Genomic DNA, 17872 nt, shown 5'->3' with positions numbered 1-17872 from the left:
CACATTATGAACTTAGAGAATGTGGTTGTGTAGTACATACCGTATTGTGAGTAGAAGTCGCTCCTCTGCAGATATCGCTTTGCGCATCCTTGTGTCCTGAAAGGTTATCCCAGGGCGCACTGTCTCCAAGAGTCGATCAAATGTTGCAAGGCTCATGCGACAGTATTGGTAGAATTTTACAGGATGCTCCCGCATAGAATAGAGGCGGTGAAAATGACCTCTTGTGAGTCGTTGCCTCAAAAGTGGATGTACCCACATGCGTCTCCTCCTCCGCGGATCCACTATCACTGGGTATGGTTGGCCAAAGCGGTGTGACAAAAGCCAGTTGAAGAGAACCTGCTCAGTTGTGTTGAAACTCAGACTGTCTGCCATGTTGCACAAAGAACACCAACACACCTAGTGAAGGTAAGGTCATAAATGGACAGAATGGAGGCAGCCACCTGTTCCTGAGGCAATAAATAGGGTGCAGGCTAATGATTTAAATAGTTAGCAGGCCTCAAAACCGTTAAATGTCCATTTTGCAAGGCGGCGAGAAAACTTCGCTATACGGATTACATACGGATGCTGACATGCGCAAAATACGCGACCACACCTTGCTTACGGATGACATACGGAGCACTATTTAGGGGTCATTCATCCGTATTACGCATGTAAACTACGGACCGTATTTTGCGTCGGTTAGTGTGACCCCAGCCTTAGATGGGCACTCACCTGTTACACATTGGACCCAGCCTTATTCGGATTGGTTTGCTATGGTGTGCAGCTCCCTAACTCGCCTCTCGCCTCCTTTATAAAAGTATTTGTGGCACCTGAGTGTGGCTCTGCATGAAAGCAGGTAGAGGTGTTGCATGTGGTATCAGGGCTCCCAGCAAAGGGCCCTACACTTATCCCTCACCCACCTTGGCTTACTGTGACGCTCAGTGGGAAACTTTAAATGCTGTCCCAGACCCCTGTACCTCATGCCTGGCTGATTGCTGCAGTTCCATGCTGCAATTTATACTGTGGGAGAATTGAGGCCACTTTCCTGATGTCTGTGTCTCATTTGATTTGTTTTGGCAGCATTAGGGGCCTTTCTAAGGTGTTGTGTTTGTTTTGGCCTCTCATTGACTAAAATGGCGTTCTGGTACATTTGGCAAATATACGCCAAATTAATCGGTGAATATTTGCAAATTCGGTGAACGTGACCCGAACCAAATATTGAAATATTCGCTCATCTCTAGTCAGGAGTAGAAATGAGTGAATTTGTTAGGATTTTGGCCCCAAATCTAATTTTGACATATTTGGGCCATATTCGAACACTATTCGGGCTGAATGTATGTCTTATGGACGGTTTCGAACATATTCTGTAATTTCTCGTCCCATTGACTCTAATGACGTTCGGCTGTGTTCGACGAATATTGAAAAAACAATATTCGAATACTATCATATTCAAAACCAAGTTCGCTCATCTCTAGTCATGAGTGCCTGTGACCAAAGCTGGGGGTATACGGATGTATACAGTGTACACAAAGGGGTCTAAGACCAAAGTGGGGAGTGTAGGGGTGTACACAGCATACACAGGTGCATCTGCGACTGAAGCTTGGGGTATATGGGTGTACACAGCGTACACAGTTGCATCTGTGACTGAAGCTTGGGGTATATGGGTGTACACAGCATACACAGGTGCATCTGTGACTGAAGCTTGGGGTATATGGGTGTACACTGCGTCCACAGGTGCATCTGTGACTGAAGCTTGGGGTATATGGGTGTACACAGCATACACAGGTGCCTCTGTGACTGAAGCTTGGGGTATATGGGTGTACACAGCGTACACAGGTGCATCTGTGACTGAAGCTTGGGGTATATGGGTGCACACAGCGTACACAGGTGCATCTGTGACTGAAGCTTGGGGTATATGGGTGTACACAGCGTACACAGGTGCATCTGTGACTGAAGCTTGGGGTATATGGGTGTACACTGCGTACACAGGTGCATCTGTGACTGAAGCTTGGGGTATATGGGTGTACACAGCATACACAGGTGCATCTGTGACTGAAGCTTGGGGTATATGGGTGCACACAGCGTACACAGGTGCATCTGTGACTGAAGCTTGGGGTATATGGGTGCACACAGCGTACACAGGTGCATCTGTGACTGAAGCTTGGGGTATATGGGTGTACACTGCGTACACAGGTGCATCTGTGACTGAAGCTTGGGGTATATGGGTGTACACAGCATACACAGGTGCATCTGTGACTGAAGCTTGGGGTATATGGGTGTACACAGCGTACACAGGTGCATCTGTGACTGAAGCTTGGGGTATATGGGTGTACACAGGTGCATCTGTGACTGAAGCTTGGGGTATATGGGTGTACACTGCGTACACAGGTGCATCTGTGACTGAAGCTTGGGGTATATGGGTGTACACAGCGTACACAGGTGCATCTGTGACTGAAGCTTGGGGTATATGGGTGTACACAGCGTACACAGGTGCATCTGTGACTGAAGCTTGGGGTATATGGGTGCACACAGCGTACACAGGTGCATCTGTGACTGAAGCTTGGGGTATATGGGTGCACACAGCGTACACAGGTGCATCTGTGACTGAAGCTTGGGGTATATGGGTGTACACAGCGTACACAGGTGCATCTGTGACTGAAGCTTGGGGTATATGGGTGTACACAGCGTACACAGGTGCATCTGTGACTGAAGCTTGGGGTATATGGGTGTACACTGCGTACACAGGTGCATCTGTGACTGAAGCTTGGGGTATATGGGTGTACACAGCATACACAGGTGCATCTGTGACTGAAGCTTGGGGTATATGGGTGTACACAGCGTACACAGGTGCATCTGTGACTGAAGCTTGGGGTATATGGGTGTACACAGGTGCATCTGTGACTGAAGCTTGGGGTATATGGGTGTACACTGCGTACACAGGTGCATCTGCGACTGAAGCTTGGGGTATATGGATGTATAATATATAGTGTAAACACATGGCTCCGCTCACCTTGTACACACACGGTTCCGCTCTGCACACGTTGTGCACAAACATCTCAGCTCCATACACCTCGTACACACGCGGTTCTGCTCCGTACACGCGCGGCTCTGCTCCGTACACCTCGCACACGCGCGGCTCCGCACACCCTGTATACACACGGCTTTGCTCCGTACACCTCGCACACGCGCGGCTCCGCTCCGTACACCTCGTACACGCGCGGCTCCGCTCCGTACACCTCGTACACGCGCGGCTCCGCTCCGTACACCTCGTACACGCGCGGCTCCGCTCCGTACACCTCGCACACGCGCGGCTCCTCTCCGTACACCTCGTACACACACGGCTCCGCTCCGTACACCTCGCACACGCGCGGCTCCTCTCCGTACACCCCGTACACACACAGCTCCGCTCCGTACACCTCGCACACACGCGCGGCTCCGCTCCATCCACCTCGCACACACGCGCGGCTCCGCTCCGTACACCTCGTACACACACGGCTCTGCTACATCCACACTGTAAACCTCTCCTGTCCCCACACAGAAACTTCCCCTCATCCAGCACCATGACAACCAGCACAGCAGAGTTCTGCATACACTGAGGCCCCTGATCATGTGACCCCTGACTCCTCCCCTCTTGTGACCTCATCACAGGTCCTGTGCGCAAAGAGTTGCTCCCTGCTGCTGCTTTCTGTCAGAAGTGAACATACCGCCTCCCGGTATCACACGCCCCCGGAAATGACGTCACATACAGTGTAGCTTTTACCAAAGCCGGCATTGTGCTGAAACTGCAGAGACAACACACTGAGGTATTTTGCGGGCACAGATAAGTGGCTGTTCCTGCAAGGAGGGGGGGCTGCATGTTACAGGGTCACACAGGGAACAGGGGGACTTAGTAGTTGTAGGGTTGGGGTCTCTATGAGGAGGGAGAGGGCTCTGTTATATGTATGGGGCTGGGGTCTCTATGAGGAGGGAGAGGGCTCTGTTATATGTATGGGGCTGGAGTCTGTGTGAGGGAGGAGAGGGCTCTGTTATATGTATGGGGCTGGAGTCTGTGTGAGGAAGGAGAGGGCTCTGTTATATGTATGGGGCTGGAGTCTGTGTGAGGAAGGAGAGGGCTCTGTTATATGTATGGGCCTGGAGTCTGTGTGAGGGAGGAGAGGGCTCTGTTATATGTATGGGGCTGGGGTCTGTGTGAGGGAGGAGAGAGCTCTGTTATATGTATGTGGCTGGAGTCTGTGTGAGGAAGGAGAGGGCTCTGTTATATGTATGGGCCTGGGGTCTGTGTGAGGAAGGAGAGGGCTCTGTTATATGTATGGGGCTGGAGTCTGTGTGAGGAAGGAGAGGGCTCTGTTATATGTATGGGCCTGGGGTCTGTGTGAGGAGGGAGAGGGCTCTGTTATATGTATGGGGCTGGAGTCTGTGTGAGGGAGGAGAGGGCTCTGTTATATGTATGGGCCTGGAGTCTGTGTGAGGGAGGAGAGGGCTCTGTTATATGTATGTGGCTGGAGTCTGTGTGAGGAGGGAGAGGGCTCTGTTATATGTATGGGCCTGGAGTCTGTGTGAGGAAGGAGAGGGCTCTGTTATATGTATGGGCCTGGAGTCTGTGTGAGGGAGGAGAGGGCTCTGTTATATGTATGGGCCTGGAGTCTGTGTGAGGGAGGAGAGGGCTCTGTTATATGTATGGGCCTGGAGTCTGTGTGTGAGGAGGGAGAGGGCTCTGTTATATGTATGGGGCTGGGGTCTGTGTGAGGGAGGAGAGGGCTCTGTTATACGTATGGGCCTGGAGTCTGTGTGAGGAAGGAGAGGGCTCTGTTATATGTATGGGCCTGGAGTCTGTGTGAGGGAGGAGAGGGCTCTGTTATATGTATGGGCCTGGAGTCTGTGTGTGAGGAGGGAGAGGGCTCTGTTATATGTATGGGGCTGGGGTCTGTGTGAGGAAGGAGAGGGCTCTGTTATATGTATGGGCCTGGAGTCTGTGTGAGGAAGGAGAGGGCTCTGTTATATGTATGGGCCTGGAGTCTGTGTGAGGGAGGAGAGGGCTCTGTTATATGTATGGGCCTGGAGTCTGTGTGTGAGGAGGGAGAGGGCTCTGTTATATGTATGGGGCTGGGGTCTGTGTGAGGGAGGAGAGGGCTCTGTTATACGTATGGGCCTGGAGTCTGTGTGAGGAAGGAGAGGGCTCTGTTATATGTATGGGGCTGGGGGCTGTGTGAGGAAGGAGAGGGCTCTGTTATATGTATGGGCCTGGAGTCTGTGTGAGGAAGGAGAGGGCTCTGTTATATGTATGGGCCTGGAGTCTGTGTGAGGGAGGAGAGGGCTCTGTTATATGTATGGGCCTGGAGTCTGTGTGAGGAAGGAGAGGGCTCTGTTATATGTATGGGCCTGGAGTCTGTGTGAGGAAGGAGAGGGCTCTGTTATATGTATGGGCCTGGGGTCTGTGTGAGGGAGGAGAGGGCTCTGTTATATGTATAGGCCTGGAGTCTGTGTGAGGAAGGAGAGGGCTCTGTTATATGTATGGGGCTGGAGTCTGTGTGAGGAGGGAGAGGGCTCTGTTATATGTATGGGACTGGAGTCTGTGTGAGGAAGGAGAGGGCTCTGTTATATGCATGGGCCTGGAGTCTGTGTGAGGAAGGAGAGGGCTCTGTTATATGCATGGGCCTGGAGCCTGTGTGAGGAGGGAGAGGGCTCTGTTATATGTATGGGTCTGGAGTCTGTGTGAGGAAGGAGAGGGCTCTGTTATATGTATGGGCCTGGAGTCTGTGTGAGGGAGGAGAGGGCTCTGTTATATGTATGGGCCTGGAGTCTGTGTGAGGGAGGAGAGGGCTCTGTTATATGTATGGGGCTGGAGTCTGTGTGAGGAAGGAGAGGGCTCTGTTATATGTATGGGGCTGGAGTCTGTGTGACTGTGATGGCAGGAGACTATGTAATAAATGCGTCTTTGGATGCGGACAATTGCCCGGCACTTGCCGCCGCTAATGCAATTTCTATCAGGAGCGCCCTATGGTTAAAGACATGGTGAGCCGATTCTACTTCTAAGAAGTCCTTGACTTCACTGCTTTATCAGTGCGGCCACCTATTTTGGGAGAAGTTGGATCAACTTATCTCCGACTCCACAGGACGAAAGAGCGGGTTTCTCCCTCGCTTTTTCGTTACCCATTTTGAGGCACGTTTTTCGGGCCTTTTCGCCACCCCGGGTGGACTACAGCGCCCAATTCCGCCGCCTCAGGCTGCCCCCAATCAGGATAGGGAGCGGCAGGTCCCATATAGAGCCAACCCATTGGGGAGAATGCATACTCAGCAGCCCAGATCGAGGGGATCCAGATCCCAAAGATCGTCGGCCAAATGACTCGAGGCCTTTACCAGACGACACCGGCAAAGTGGGCATCCGCCTACTCTGGTTTCACCACTTCTGGGTCAGTGTCGCTCACGGCGCATGGGGAAAGGAATTGGTGGCCTCAGGTTACAAATAGAATTTGTGAGATATCCTCCAAGATGGTTTTTTCTTTCCCGGCTTCCCAGGGTGGATACCCAGGCACGGGCTCTATTGGGAGCCATCAAATCGCTCCAGCACAACGGAGTCATTGTTCCAGTGCCGGAACACGAAAGAGCTCAGGGGTTCTATTCCAACCTTTTTGCGGTTCCCAAAAAGGACGAGTCTGTCAGGCCTGTTTTGGACCGGAAGCTTCTGAACAAATTCATCAGGATCAGACATTTCCGGATGGAGTCTCTCCGTTCAGTCATATCGGCCATGGAGCAGTGAGAATACTTGGCCTCAATAGACATCCAGGACGCATATCTGCATATTTCCATTTTTTCCTCCTCATCAGAGGTTTCTACGCTTCACCATCGGCGATCAACATTTTCAGTTCGTAGCGCTACCCTTCGGGCTAGCCACGGCTCCCAGAGTGTTCACAAAGGTTATGGCAGTTGTCATGGTCACACTACATTCTCGAGGCATAGTCGTCTTGCCTTATCTGGATGACCTCTTGGTCAAGGGCCCGTCAAAACGGGCATGCAAGGAAAGGGTCAACATCACGCTAGATACTCTTGCCCGCTTAGGCTGGTTGGCAATGCAAAGAAATCATCCCTTGTGCCAGCTCAGAGGATCTCCTTCCTAGGAATGATCTTCGACACTTGCCGAGGGTTGGTAATTCTCCCTCAGGAAAAGGCGCTAACTCTCCGGCAGGGAGTCCGGACACTTCGCCAGCCAGTCCCTCATACCATCCGATCCAGCATCAGGATTCTAGGGAAAATGGTGGCAGCAATGGAAGCGATACCTGTCGCCCAGTTCCACCTTCGCCCCCTGCAGCACGCCCTCTTGTCAGCCTGGGACAAGAATCCTTTCACGCTCGATCGGCGGTGCCGACTGTTCTCTCAAGTCAGGCAGTCGCTCGGATGGTGGATAATCAGTTCCTCTCTGGCCCAGGGGAAACCTTTCCCCCAGATCATTGGCTGGTAATGACAACCGATGCCACTCTCCTCGGTGGGGGAGCGGTGTTTCGCCACCACACAACCCAGGAACGGTGGTCGCCACAGGAGGCATGCCTCCCGATCACCTTATTTGGAGATATGAGCTATTCGGCTGGCTCTGCAGAAGTTTTATCACTTTCTAGCAGGCCGCCCCATCCGGATTCAATCGGACAACGGCCACGGCGGTGGCTTACATAAATCATCAAGGGGGCACCCACAGCAGAGCAACCATGAGCAAGGTGGGGCTCGTTCTTCAGTGGGCCGAAGCAAACCACTTTATTTCAGCTGTCCACATTCCGGGACGTGGAAAACTGGGCGGCAGACTTTCTCAGCCGGCAGGGTCTTGCATCCGGAGAGTGGTCTCTACATCCCGAAGTTTTTCAGCAGATTTGTCAACTGTGGGGAGCTCCGGATGTGGACCTGATGGCTTCCAGAGTGAATGCCAAGGTGCCCACATATGTCGCTCAGGCCAGGAACACTCAGGCATTCGTGGTGGACGCGTTGGTTCTGCCATGGAACCAGTTTCGCCTCCCATATCTATTTCCTCCACTGCCACTACTTCCGAGAGTCATCAAAAGGATCAAGATGAAAGGGGTGCCGGCGAATCTGCTGGCCCCAGACTGGCCCCGTCGAGCATGGGGCGCAGATCTAATGCAGCTGCTCGCCGACGTTCTTTGGCGCCTGCCAGAGCGCCCAGATCTGCTGTCTCAAGGGCCGATTTGCCACCCGAACTCAGGAACCCTGTGTTTGACTGCATGGCTGTTGAATCTTGGATTCTAACCCAGGCAGTGTTCAGGAGCGAGGTGGTCGCTACAATGTTTAGCGCCCGGAAGCCTGCTTCAGCACGAGTTCACCACCACACCTGGAAGGTGTTCTTTGCATGGTGTTGAGGCCGCGGTGTTTCTCCGCTGAGATTCTCGATCCCCAACAACTTGCCTTTTCTCCAGTCGGGCTTAGAGAGCCCGGATAGCTCAATCGGTAGAGCATTAAACTCTGGCTTTGCCCCAGGTTCCCTCAGGAGACAAATATCGGCCTTACCCGTCCTGTTCCAGCGCAGAATTGCTACCAATTTGCAGGTGAGGACTTTTCATTCAGGGAGTCTCCCACTTGGTACCTTCCTATAAGGCACCTATGGACGCCTGGGACTTTAACATGGTCCTAAGTGTTCTGCAGGAAGCTCCATTTGAACCGCTTCAGGATATCTTTGAGGTACCTTTCCTGGAAAGTGGTGTTCCTAGTGGCCATCACTTCCATCAGGTGGGCTTCAGAGTTGGCGGCCCTATCCTGCTGCGCTCCGTTCCTCACTTTCCATAAGGATAAGGTGGTCCTTAGACCTGCCCCTCCTTTTCTGCCGAAAGTCGTATCCTCTTTTCACATTAATGAAGATGTTGTTTTTCCTTCATTTTGTCCAGCACCGGTGCACCGTGTGGAAAAGGCTCTTCACACATTAGACCTGGTAAGAGCCTCCGGAGGTACGTGTCGCGGATGGCACCCTTTCGTCAGACGGACACGCTGTTTTTGCTCCCCGAAGGGCGCAGGAAGAGACTCGCTGCCTCAAAATCGACCATAGCCAGATGGATTCGTTTGACTATTCAGGAGTCCTACCGCATTAGAGGCACGCCGATTCCAGCAGGGAGCAGAGCGCACTCTACTCGGGCAGTGGGTGCCTTTTGGGCGCTTCGGCACCAGGCTTCAACGGAACAGGTTTGCAAGGCAGCAACCTGGTCCAGCCTGCACATATTTGTCAAACATTATATTATCCATGCTCAGGCCTCGGCGGATGCGAGCCTGGGTAGAAGGATTCTCCAAGCAGCGGTGGCGCACCCTTTAAACAAGAGGTGCATGTAGCTTGGATCGGTGAGTCAATCTCCCACCCAGGGACTGCTTTAGGATGTCCCACAGTATCTGTGTCCCCCAATGAGGCGAAGGAGAAACATGGATTTTTGTGATAACTCACCGTAAAATCCTTTTCTCCGAGAGCTAATTGGGGGACACAGCACCCACCCTATTAGCCAGTTGGCTCTGTTTTTGTTTAGTTAATACGCATTTATTTATGTGATGTAAGGGTGGTCCTTTTCTGGACATGTTGTTCCTGTATTAAGGCTGATTTTGTTGTCCTCCTACTGCTTTGGCACCAAACTGAGTTCCGCCCGCAATTGGGGCGAGGGTGTATATGACGGAGGAGGAGCTAACCTCTTTTATTTCACTTAGTGTCAGCCTCCTAGCGGCAGAAGCATACACCCACAGTATTTGTGTCCCCCAATGAGCGTCTCGGAGAAAAGGATTTTACGGTGATTTATCACAAAAATCGATGTTTCAATTTCTTTTGAGACCAACTAACTTCAAACAGGATTGTGATAAACTACATAAAAACATTACACCTGTGCCATGATATATCTCTAAGCTGTGCGTGGCTGATGGCTGTAATATACATTTATTCACACCTGCAGGAGATGTGTTGGCATGGCTCGAGCCCTGGTTTCATGGATTCACTCCACGTCATGAATTACATTGTTTTCAATCCTAAGAAATTTAGATTACTGCACAATCTCTCCTGATATGGGGAGCAATATTATTTTCTCCAATCTTCTGGTCAGGACTCATAGTAGCTCCAATGGTCCACCATAAATGAATGCAACTCTGGTTTAGTGTTGGTGTTCTCCTCTCATACATACGTTGTTGTTGGGGATGTAACATTTTTTTTTATTCCACATATATTTTTTTTTTTTTTTTTTTTTTACCTGTTCATTCTGTATGACAGTTTGATTGTGGAGGGATCGGCCTGCCTCACTTATGTGAGTCTTTAACTCTCTGATAGTTTTAAAAGAAAAAGCTCTCCATCACCTCTTCCAAATGCCTAAGATCTCAATTTAAAGTGAACCTGTCAGCAGGATTGTGCACAGTAACCTACAGACACTGTCAGGTCAGCACCGTTATGCTGATTACAATGATACCTGGTGATGAAATCTGTCTTGTGGTTGTTTAATCTGTATTTGTAGTTTTCAGTTAATGAGATCCTCGTGCTCCTGTGCGAGGCTATGGGCGGGGCTTTATGTGGTGCTCTGATTTCATATTCATCTGTATTGGCTTATGGCAGGTCACTGATCCCTCAGTGACCTGCCCCATATTTTACGTAATGCATATAATAGCATTGATATTATTGTTGATAATGCCTATAATATTGTGGCTATTGTGAGGCTTAGAAAAAAATTTACATCCAGCAAAATGACACCGGCGGCGCGTGTCCAGTATCATCTATCTCTTATAGATGGTACGGCGCAGGTGCCGCCATCGCCGGTGACATTTTGCTGGATGTAATTTTTTTTCTAAGCCTCACAATAGCCATAATATTATAGGCATTATCAACAATAATGTCAACACTATTATATGAATTATGTAAAAATGGGGGACAGGTCACTGAGGGATCAGTGACCTGTCATAAGCCAATACAGATGCATATGTAATCAGAGAACCACATAAAGCCCCACCCACAGCCCCGCCCAGAGCACGAGAATCTCATGAACTCAAAACTACAAATACAGATAAAACAACAACCACAAGACGGATTTCATCTTCCAAGGTATCATTGTAATCAGTATAACGGCGCCGACCTGACAGTGTCTGTAGGTTACTGTGCACAATCCTGCTGACAGGTTCCCTTTAAGGCTGGTTTCACATTTGCGTTAAAACAACGCTGCGCCCTGCGTCGTTAAGCCCCGCCCCGAGCCGGCTCCCTGCCCGCCCCATCCGGGATCACCGCCTACTTTCGCATTTGCACGCATGCGATCGGCGCACCCTATCTTTAGCAAAAGTCAAAAGTGCGCAGCACGCTACTTTCACACTGGCAGCGCATGATCTGCGCACCCTATGCTAAAGATAGGGTGCGCCGATCGCATGCGTGCAAATGCTAAAGTAGGCGGTGATCCCGGATGGGGCGGGCAGGGAGCCGGCTCGGGGCGGGGCTTAACGACGCAGGGCGCAGCGTTGTTTTAACGCAAATGTGAAACCAGCCTTAGACATCTCAGCTCTGCATTATTATACACAGTTCTCTTTAAATGCCTAATATTTCTTCTTGAAACTCATCGGACAGAAAATATTGGACCTTAAGATAGTTTAGATTGTGAAGTCACTGAGCCCCATACGCTATTTACCCCAGAGAGGTTTCACCACTAGTTACTCATTTATTACTGATGAAGACTGTTGAATTTGATCATTTCAGTAGATGTGTTATTGTCTATAGTCACAGTTTCTGACTACAGTAGTTGGGTGTCCAAAATATTCTGATTTAACCTCTTCCCGCAGCCAGTTTTGTATTCCTAATCAGCCCCAATTTTAAAATCTGTCATGTGTCACTTTATGTGGTGATAACTTTGGAATTATTCAAAAAGGATAATAGAAAACAAATTGATCTTACGAATTGGTATAAAATTAACACACTGGCGCAAATCCACTTGGACAGAGGAGGAAGGTCCACTAATCCCAGATGCAGCTGGTGGATAACAGGCTCTGTGCTGGTGCCTGTTTAAAAAAGCTGAAGCTAATAAGAAAAGAGATACACCGCGCTATACTGGGAAATAAAGAATATAAAACTGGGTACTCACTTGTTGGTATATGAAAAAAACATGTGATGATGGATGTATAGCAGTATCCTGAGATTATTCACCTTGTTATAGACGTATATTGCCTCTCATTTGGATGCCAAAACTGCTAAATAATGTAGGGTTAAAATAAAAGTGAACCTGTTGTTATATTTCTAAAACAAAAATAAAACCAGGCTTAATTCACTCACTTGGATATGTCAGCAACATAAAATATGTGCTATAAATGTAGCCGTTTGCTAGGCATTAGGATTGGAATGTTGCAAACTATTTCTGATGTAGAACAATATAATAGTTGTAGATTAAAACCACCAAAAAGAGGGGGATAAAATATATGTTAGGGATGACCACTAAATGCTGACCTTACAGCGTGCCAATATCAACAGGCAAGGTCAGAAGGATTTATCCTGTGCAGAACAAATAGTGGTGCAGGTCCTGCAACGTGAATGAGCATTAGTGACAGCTTGTGCCCGCTAGTGGGATGGGGTGCTAAGGTCTGGTGCACTTGCAGGGCCAGTGCTCGGTGAGACAGGCTTGGGTGCTCAGCGTGGGGGCTGCTGCTACTCCGTAGAGAAATGGAAACCGCCGCTGCCTCGCGTGCTCCGGCCGAGAGCAACGCTGAGGGAGTCGGCGTGTGGTGGGGGCGGGGCTAGCGTGACGTCACACTGGGGATGAGACGGTGGCTCAAAGGCGGCAAAAAACCAACGCTTCATCAGGGTTATGCCTCCTAGCGTGCAGACCGTGAATTTATAGCAGACTGAGCTTGATTAAAGTGACCACCTGACCCAAATGCCTGATTGAGCAACTTAATAGGTGTAGCACAAGGTACTGGTGTACCTACATATAGCTAAATGATTACGGGACCCTATCATTACTACAGGAATGGGTTAAAATTTAACCCTATTAAATCCAAAAATTTCTTGTAAGAATCAAAAGGTGAAAAGAGGAAAATAAAAATGGAAAATGAAAATAAGTTTGAAACATAGCCTTTATTTGCCTAAATATGTAAAAAAGTGTTGTTAAAAAATGTTATTAAAAACGTATTTAAAAAATGACAATAAAAATGTGTCAAAGCCCCATATCTGACAATCAGATGCCCCTTTGTTTATTTCATTATACTCGAAGGGTTTATAGGCTTACATAGCAGCCAAATAAATACATGATGCTGGCGTTTTATTCAGCGCAGTGATATAATTGCGATTAGTTCCCCATCCTCCTACCAAATTGGTTCCAATCAATGAGATATACTCGGGTGTTATTAGAAGAAATTGTTTTAGTTTTTGTTTTTATTATTATGTCAAGAAATTTTTTATACAGTACAGACCAAAAGTTTGGACACACCTTCTCATTCAAAGAGTTTTCTTTATTTTCATGACTATGAAAATTGTAGATTCACTCTGAAGGCAACAAAACTATGAATTAACACATGTGGAATTATATAATTAACAAAAAAGTGTGAAACAACTGAAAATATGTCTTATATTCTAGGTTCTTCAAAGTAGCCACCTTTTGCTTTGATTACTGCTTTGCACCCTCTTTGCATTCTCTTGATGAGCTTCAAGAGGTAGCCACCGGAAATGCTTTTCACTTCACAGGTGTGCCCTGTCAGGTTTAATAAGTGGGATTTCTTGCCTTATAAATGGGGTTGGGACCATCAGTTGTTTTGTGCAGTAGTCTGGTGGATACACAGCTGCTAGTCCTACTGAATAGACTGTTAGAATTTTGTATTATGGCAAGAAAAAAGCAGCTAAGTAAAGAAAAACGAGTGGCCATCATTACTTTAAGAAATGAAGGTCAGTCAGTCCGAAAAATTGGGAAAACTTTGAAAGTGTCCCCAAGTGCAGTGGCAAAAACCATCAAGCGCTACAAAGAAACTGGCTCACATGAGGACCACACCAAGAAAGGAAGACCAAGAGTCACCTCTGCTGCGGAGGATAAGTTCATCCAAGTCACCAGCCTCAGAAATCGCAGGTTAACAGCGGCTCAGATTAGAAACCAGGTCAATGCCACACAGAGTTCTAGCAGCAGACACATCTCTACAACAACTGTAAAGAGGAGACTTTGTGCAGAAGGCCTTCATGGTAAAATAGCTCCTAGGAAACCACTGCTAAGGACAGGCAACAATCAGAAGATACTTGTTTGGGCTAAAGAACACAAGGAATGGACATTAGACCAGTGGAAATCTGTGCTTTGGTCTGATGAGTCCAAATTTGAGATCTTTTGGTTCCAACCACTGTGTCATTGTTCGACGCAGAAAAGGTGAACGGATGGACTCTACATGCCTGGTTCCCACCGTGAAGCATAGAGGAGGAGGTGTGATGGTGTGGGCAGGGCTGTGGAGTCGGAGACGTGGAGTCGGAGTTAGTTTTGGTCGGAGTCGGTAGAAATGTACCGACTCCGACTCCAGCTTTAAAAAAAAATGTATTAATATTTCATAATTGAACTTTCATATGAATTTTATAAATGTTACTCAAATATATATGTTCTATCAAACTATGAACAACAGTGATAAGCAGTTCTGCTGGAGATGGAGACATTTCTTACTTCTTGTGTGTCACTGTTCTCCACTGCCCTTATCTAATCTTATACTTGGTTAACCTCATGCTGCCCCAACCCCCCTACTTACAATGTATGAAACTGAAAGTGAAAATGTGTTGCAAATTCTTAGTAGTAAAGCTCCTCCTCTAGACTAGATCATACTAGGTGTGCGTCTTCCAAGCATCTCACAGCTGCCTGCTACTCAGAAGAGGAAGACTGTAAGAAGTATTATCCTTTCAACAAACTTTGCATCAGTTAACTGTGAGTACATGAGGAATAATAACAGTATTACTGACCACTATATCAGTTGTACGACCTGGCAATAATTTTGTACAATTGTTTTTAGGAAAAACAATTGTCATTTGGATTGTGAATGCAGAATTAAAAACCTGAGAATGTCAAAGAAGCATCACATTAAATCAGCTGTATTTGAACATTTCACCATCACTCAAGATAGAAAACATTATGTCTGTCAGTGTATGACAAATGATCCAGACGAAAACAAATGCTGTGAAGCCAAGATGAGTGCATATTCAGGCAAAGATAAAAATGCTCCTACCAGAGCTTCTAATCTAAAGAGACATTTACAGCGCTTTCATCCAGAAGTACTGAAAGCAGTGGATGAGAAAGACTGCATCCAAACCAATGAACCAGTGCCCAGCTCTTCCAGCCAAACAAAGGAGCAGAGAACTTTGCAGCCATCAGTTGCAAGATATTTTGTCAGTGACAAAGTTACTGTGACAATGACAGTAGATACATTTAAAAACAGATCATAGAGCTTGTTGTAAAGGATAGTGTGCCTATTTCATTATTTTCACGACCAGCTTTTATGTGTCTGAATGGGGAAATGGCCCGCAAGCTTGGTGTTTCTCTGGAGAGAGAGAGTATTAGAAAATTAGTAATCTAAGAAGCTTTTAACCCTTTCGCGCCTGAGCCTGTTTTTGCCTTCGTGACCAGGCCAATTTTTTCAATTCTGACCAGTGTCACTTTATGAGGCCATAACTCTAGAACGCTTCAACGGATCCTGCTGATTCTGACATTGTTTTCTCATGACATATTGTACTTCAGGATAGTGGTAAAATTTCTTAGATATGAACTGCGCTTATATGTTAAAAAAATCGAAATTTGGAAAAAATGTTGAAAATTTTGCAATTTTCAAACTTTTAATTTTTATGCCCTTAGGCTACTTTCACACATCAGGTTTTCGGCGTCAGGCGCGATCCGGCGTCGTGCCGGAATGCCGGATCCGGCAAATGTTTTGTAAAACCTGAAGTGCCGGATCCGGTTTTCTGCCAGATCCGTCTTGTTCTTGACAGACAAAACCGTATCCGTCTCATCCGGTTCATCCGTTTTTCTATCCGTTTTTCGACGGATTACGCCGGATCCGGTTTTTAAAATTGACCCTTGTGGCCTTCCGAACGGGATTGGCTACTGGAAAACTAGATATAGCATGTTCCTACAGCCCTTCTTTGACAGGTTGTAGAGAAGAAAGTGCAGGTTGGAGAGAAGAGCAAGTTACTGGCGAAGATGGATGTTGTCATTGGAAATATTACCACTAGAAGTTCTGTGACGGTTTCAGGGACAATTTTCCACTATACTTTATGTCACCTCAAGGCAGAGTACACTGGGATGACAGAGTGTGAGAGATTTTTGCCCTAAACTTGTGTACCTTCTGGACCAACAGTATATACCTTTGCCAACCAAAGTTGGCTATCTTGTCATGGTCTTACTATTTTTACCTTTAGGCCACAGGTGTGTACCTGGTTGTGTTTTATGCAAAGTATTTCACCTTTTAACAAAAGTTGTGTACATTGGTAGGAAATCACCAACAATAAACACAACTTTTTCGGTGAAATACTTTGCTTCAAACACAACCAGGAACACAACTGTGGCAAAAAGCTAAAATTTACCCACAGTTATACCTGGTTTTGAATACCTTTTTACCTTTGAAATACCCTGTATTTAACCTTTTTTTAAAACATAGTTCGCCGCAGAAAGAAATGACAGACAACCATTGTGAAACGATAATTTAACTTTTATTTAAATTTTTTTTTTTTTTTTTTGTAAAATGTTTTTAAAGTGCAAAAAACTTTTTTAATAAAGGTTTTAAACCCAATGGGCATTTTTATTACAAAAAACACACATTACAATTCTGTGTACTGTGGGGTGGAAATACTGCTGGAGGGGCTGCGGGACACTTCGACACTGGGTGTGTGGAGAGAGGACTGGGATCGTGGTGGGGAAGGAACAGTTAGAGGTGAAGGTGTGGAAAAAACTACAGAATGGGTGGACACGTGGGAAGCAGAAGAGGTGGTGGGTGGTGGAGTGGAGGGTTGGGCAGGGACTGTAGGAGCAGATGATGTTGATGGAAAGTTGTATGGGGAAGGAGTTTGGTACGGGGAAGGAGTTTGGTACGGGGCAGGTTGATGGAAGTGGGGAGATGACTGGTACTGGGCAGGTTGCTGGTACTGGGCAGGTTGCTGGTATGTAGTAGGAGGGGGAGGATGGAAAGTGGCTGGAGGGGGTGCAGATGTAATAGGAGGGGGAGGATGGAAAGTGGCTGGAGGGGGTGCAGGTGGAGGAACTACAGTGGTGGGAGGTGGAGGTTGGGAGGTAACCTGCTGTAGAGCACCGTGGCACGAATGCATTACATGCATCTGCTGGGTAGGAGATAGTGTTGCCATGCGCTCCACAACAGACCTGAAAAAGGTGTGGTTTGGCGAAGATCTTGCTTCTGAATGCATGGTTTGCAGAAGTGTCTTCACCTCCAGAATGCTGGAGTTGATCTGCTGAAAGCCTGCGGAGATTTGCTCTGACAAGACTTTGAGACAGTTCTGGAAAGATGCATTCAGATGCAATAACTCTTGCGCATAACTCTTTTCCTGACCCCTCTGCCGCTGCCGCCCAGTACCCGCAGGTGTACTAGAGGTGGCAGTGGCAGAAGGGTGGGGTAAAGGGAAAGCGATCTCCTCACCAGCAGCTTCATGTAATGTAGGCGGCCACGATGCTCCTGTGCTGGTGGATGGGACAGATGGGTCGAATGTGTGGGAAGGCTGGGAAAGTGCAGATGTACCGGGGCGGTCGAAGTGTCCCTCGGTGCCGGTCTCCTCAGGGATCGCCTCAGAAGGGTCCAATCGTGCAGGCTCCCGAGTGCTGCTCACTGTGCTGTGGAATAAAGAGAAAAAAAAACAATTAAAATACTGACATGGTATGGCCCTGGCTGAAAAAAAAAAGTTACATCTAACATTTTTTTTCACATGTGGTGTGTAATATTTACCTTCTGGTGAGCA

The 17872-nt window shown here is 47.7% G+C and overlaps 1 protein-coding gene across 3 annotated transcripts in view; it reads left to right on the top strand.

The window, feature by feature from the left end:
- Positions 1-3503: 3503 nt before the first annotated feature.
- LOC141047222 (uncharacterized) overlaps positions 3504-17872 on the top strand; it is a 371014-nt gene continuing 356645 nt past the window's right edge. For all 3 annotated transcript variants that reach the window (XM_073542174.1, XM_073542175.1, XM_073542173.1), the window contains exon 1: positions 3504-3782. The gene's annotated coding sequence lies outside the window, so the exon portion shown is untranslated. The remainder of the gene's footprint in view (positions 3783-17872) is intronic.

This window comes from Dendrobates tinctorius, unplaced genomic scaffold (genome assembly GCF_039654945.1).
Source record: "Dendrobates tinctorius isolate UK_male_01 unplaced genomic scaffold, ASM3965494v1 ptg000126l, whole genome shotgun sequence".
NCBI lineage: Eukaryota > Metazoa > Chordata > Amphibia > Anura > Dendrobatidae > Dendrobates > Dendrobates tinctorius.
This window is presented reverse-complemented; position numbering and strand designations above follow the sequence as displayed.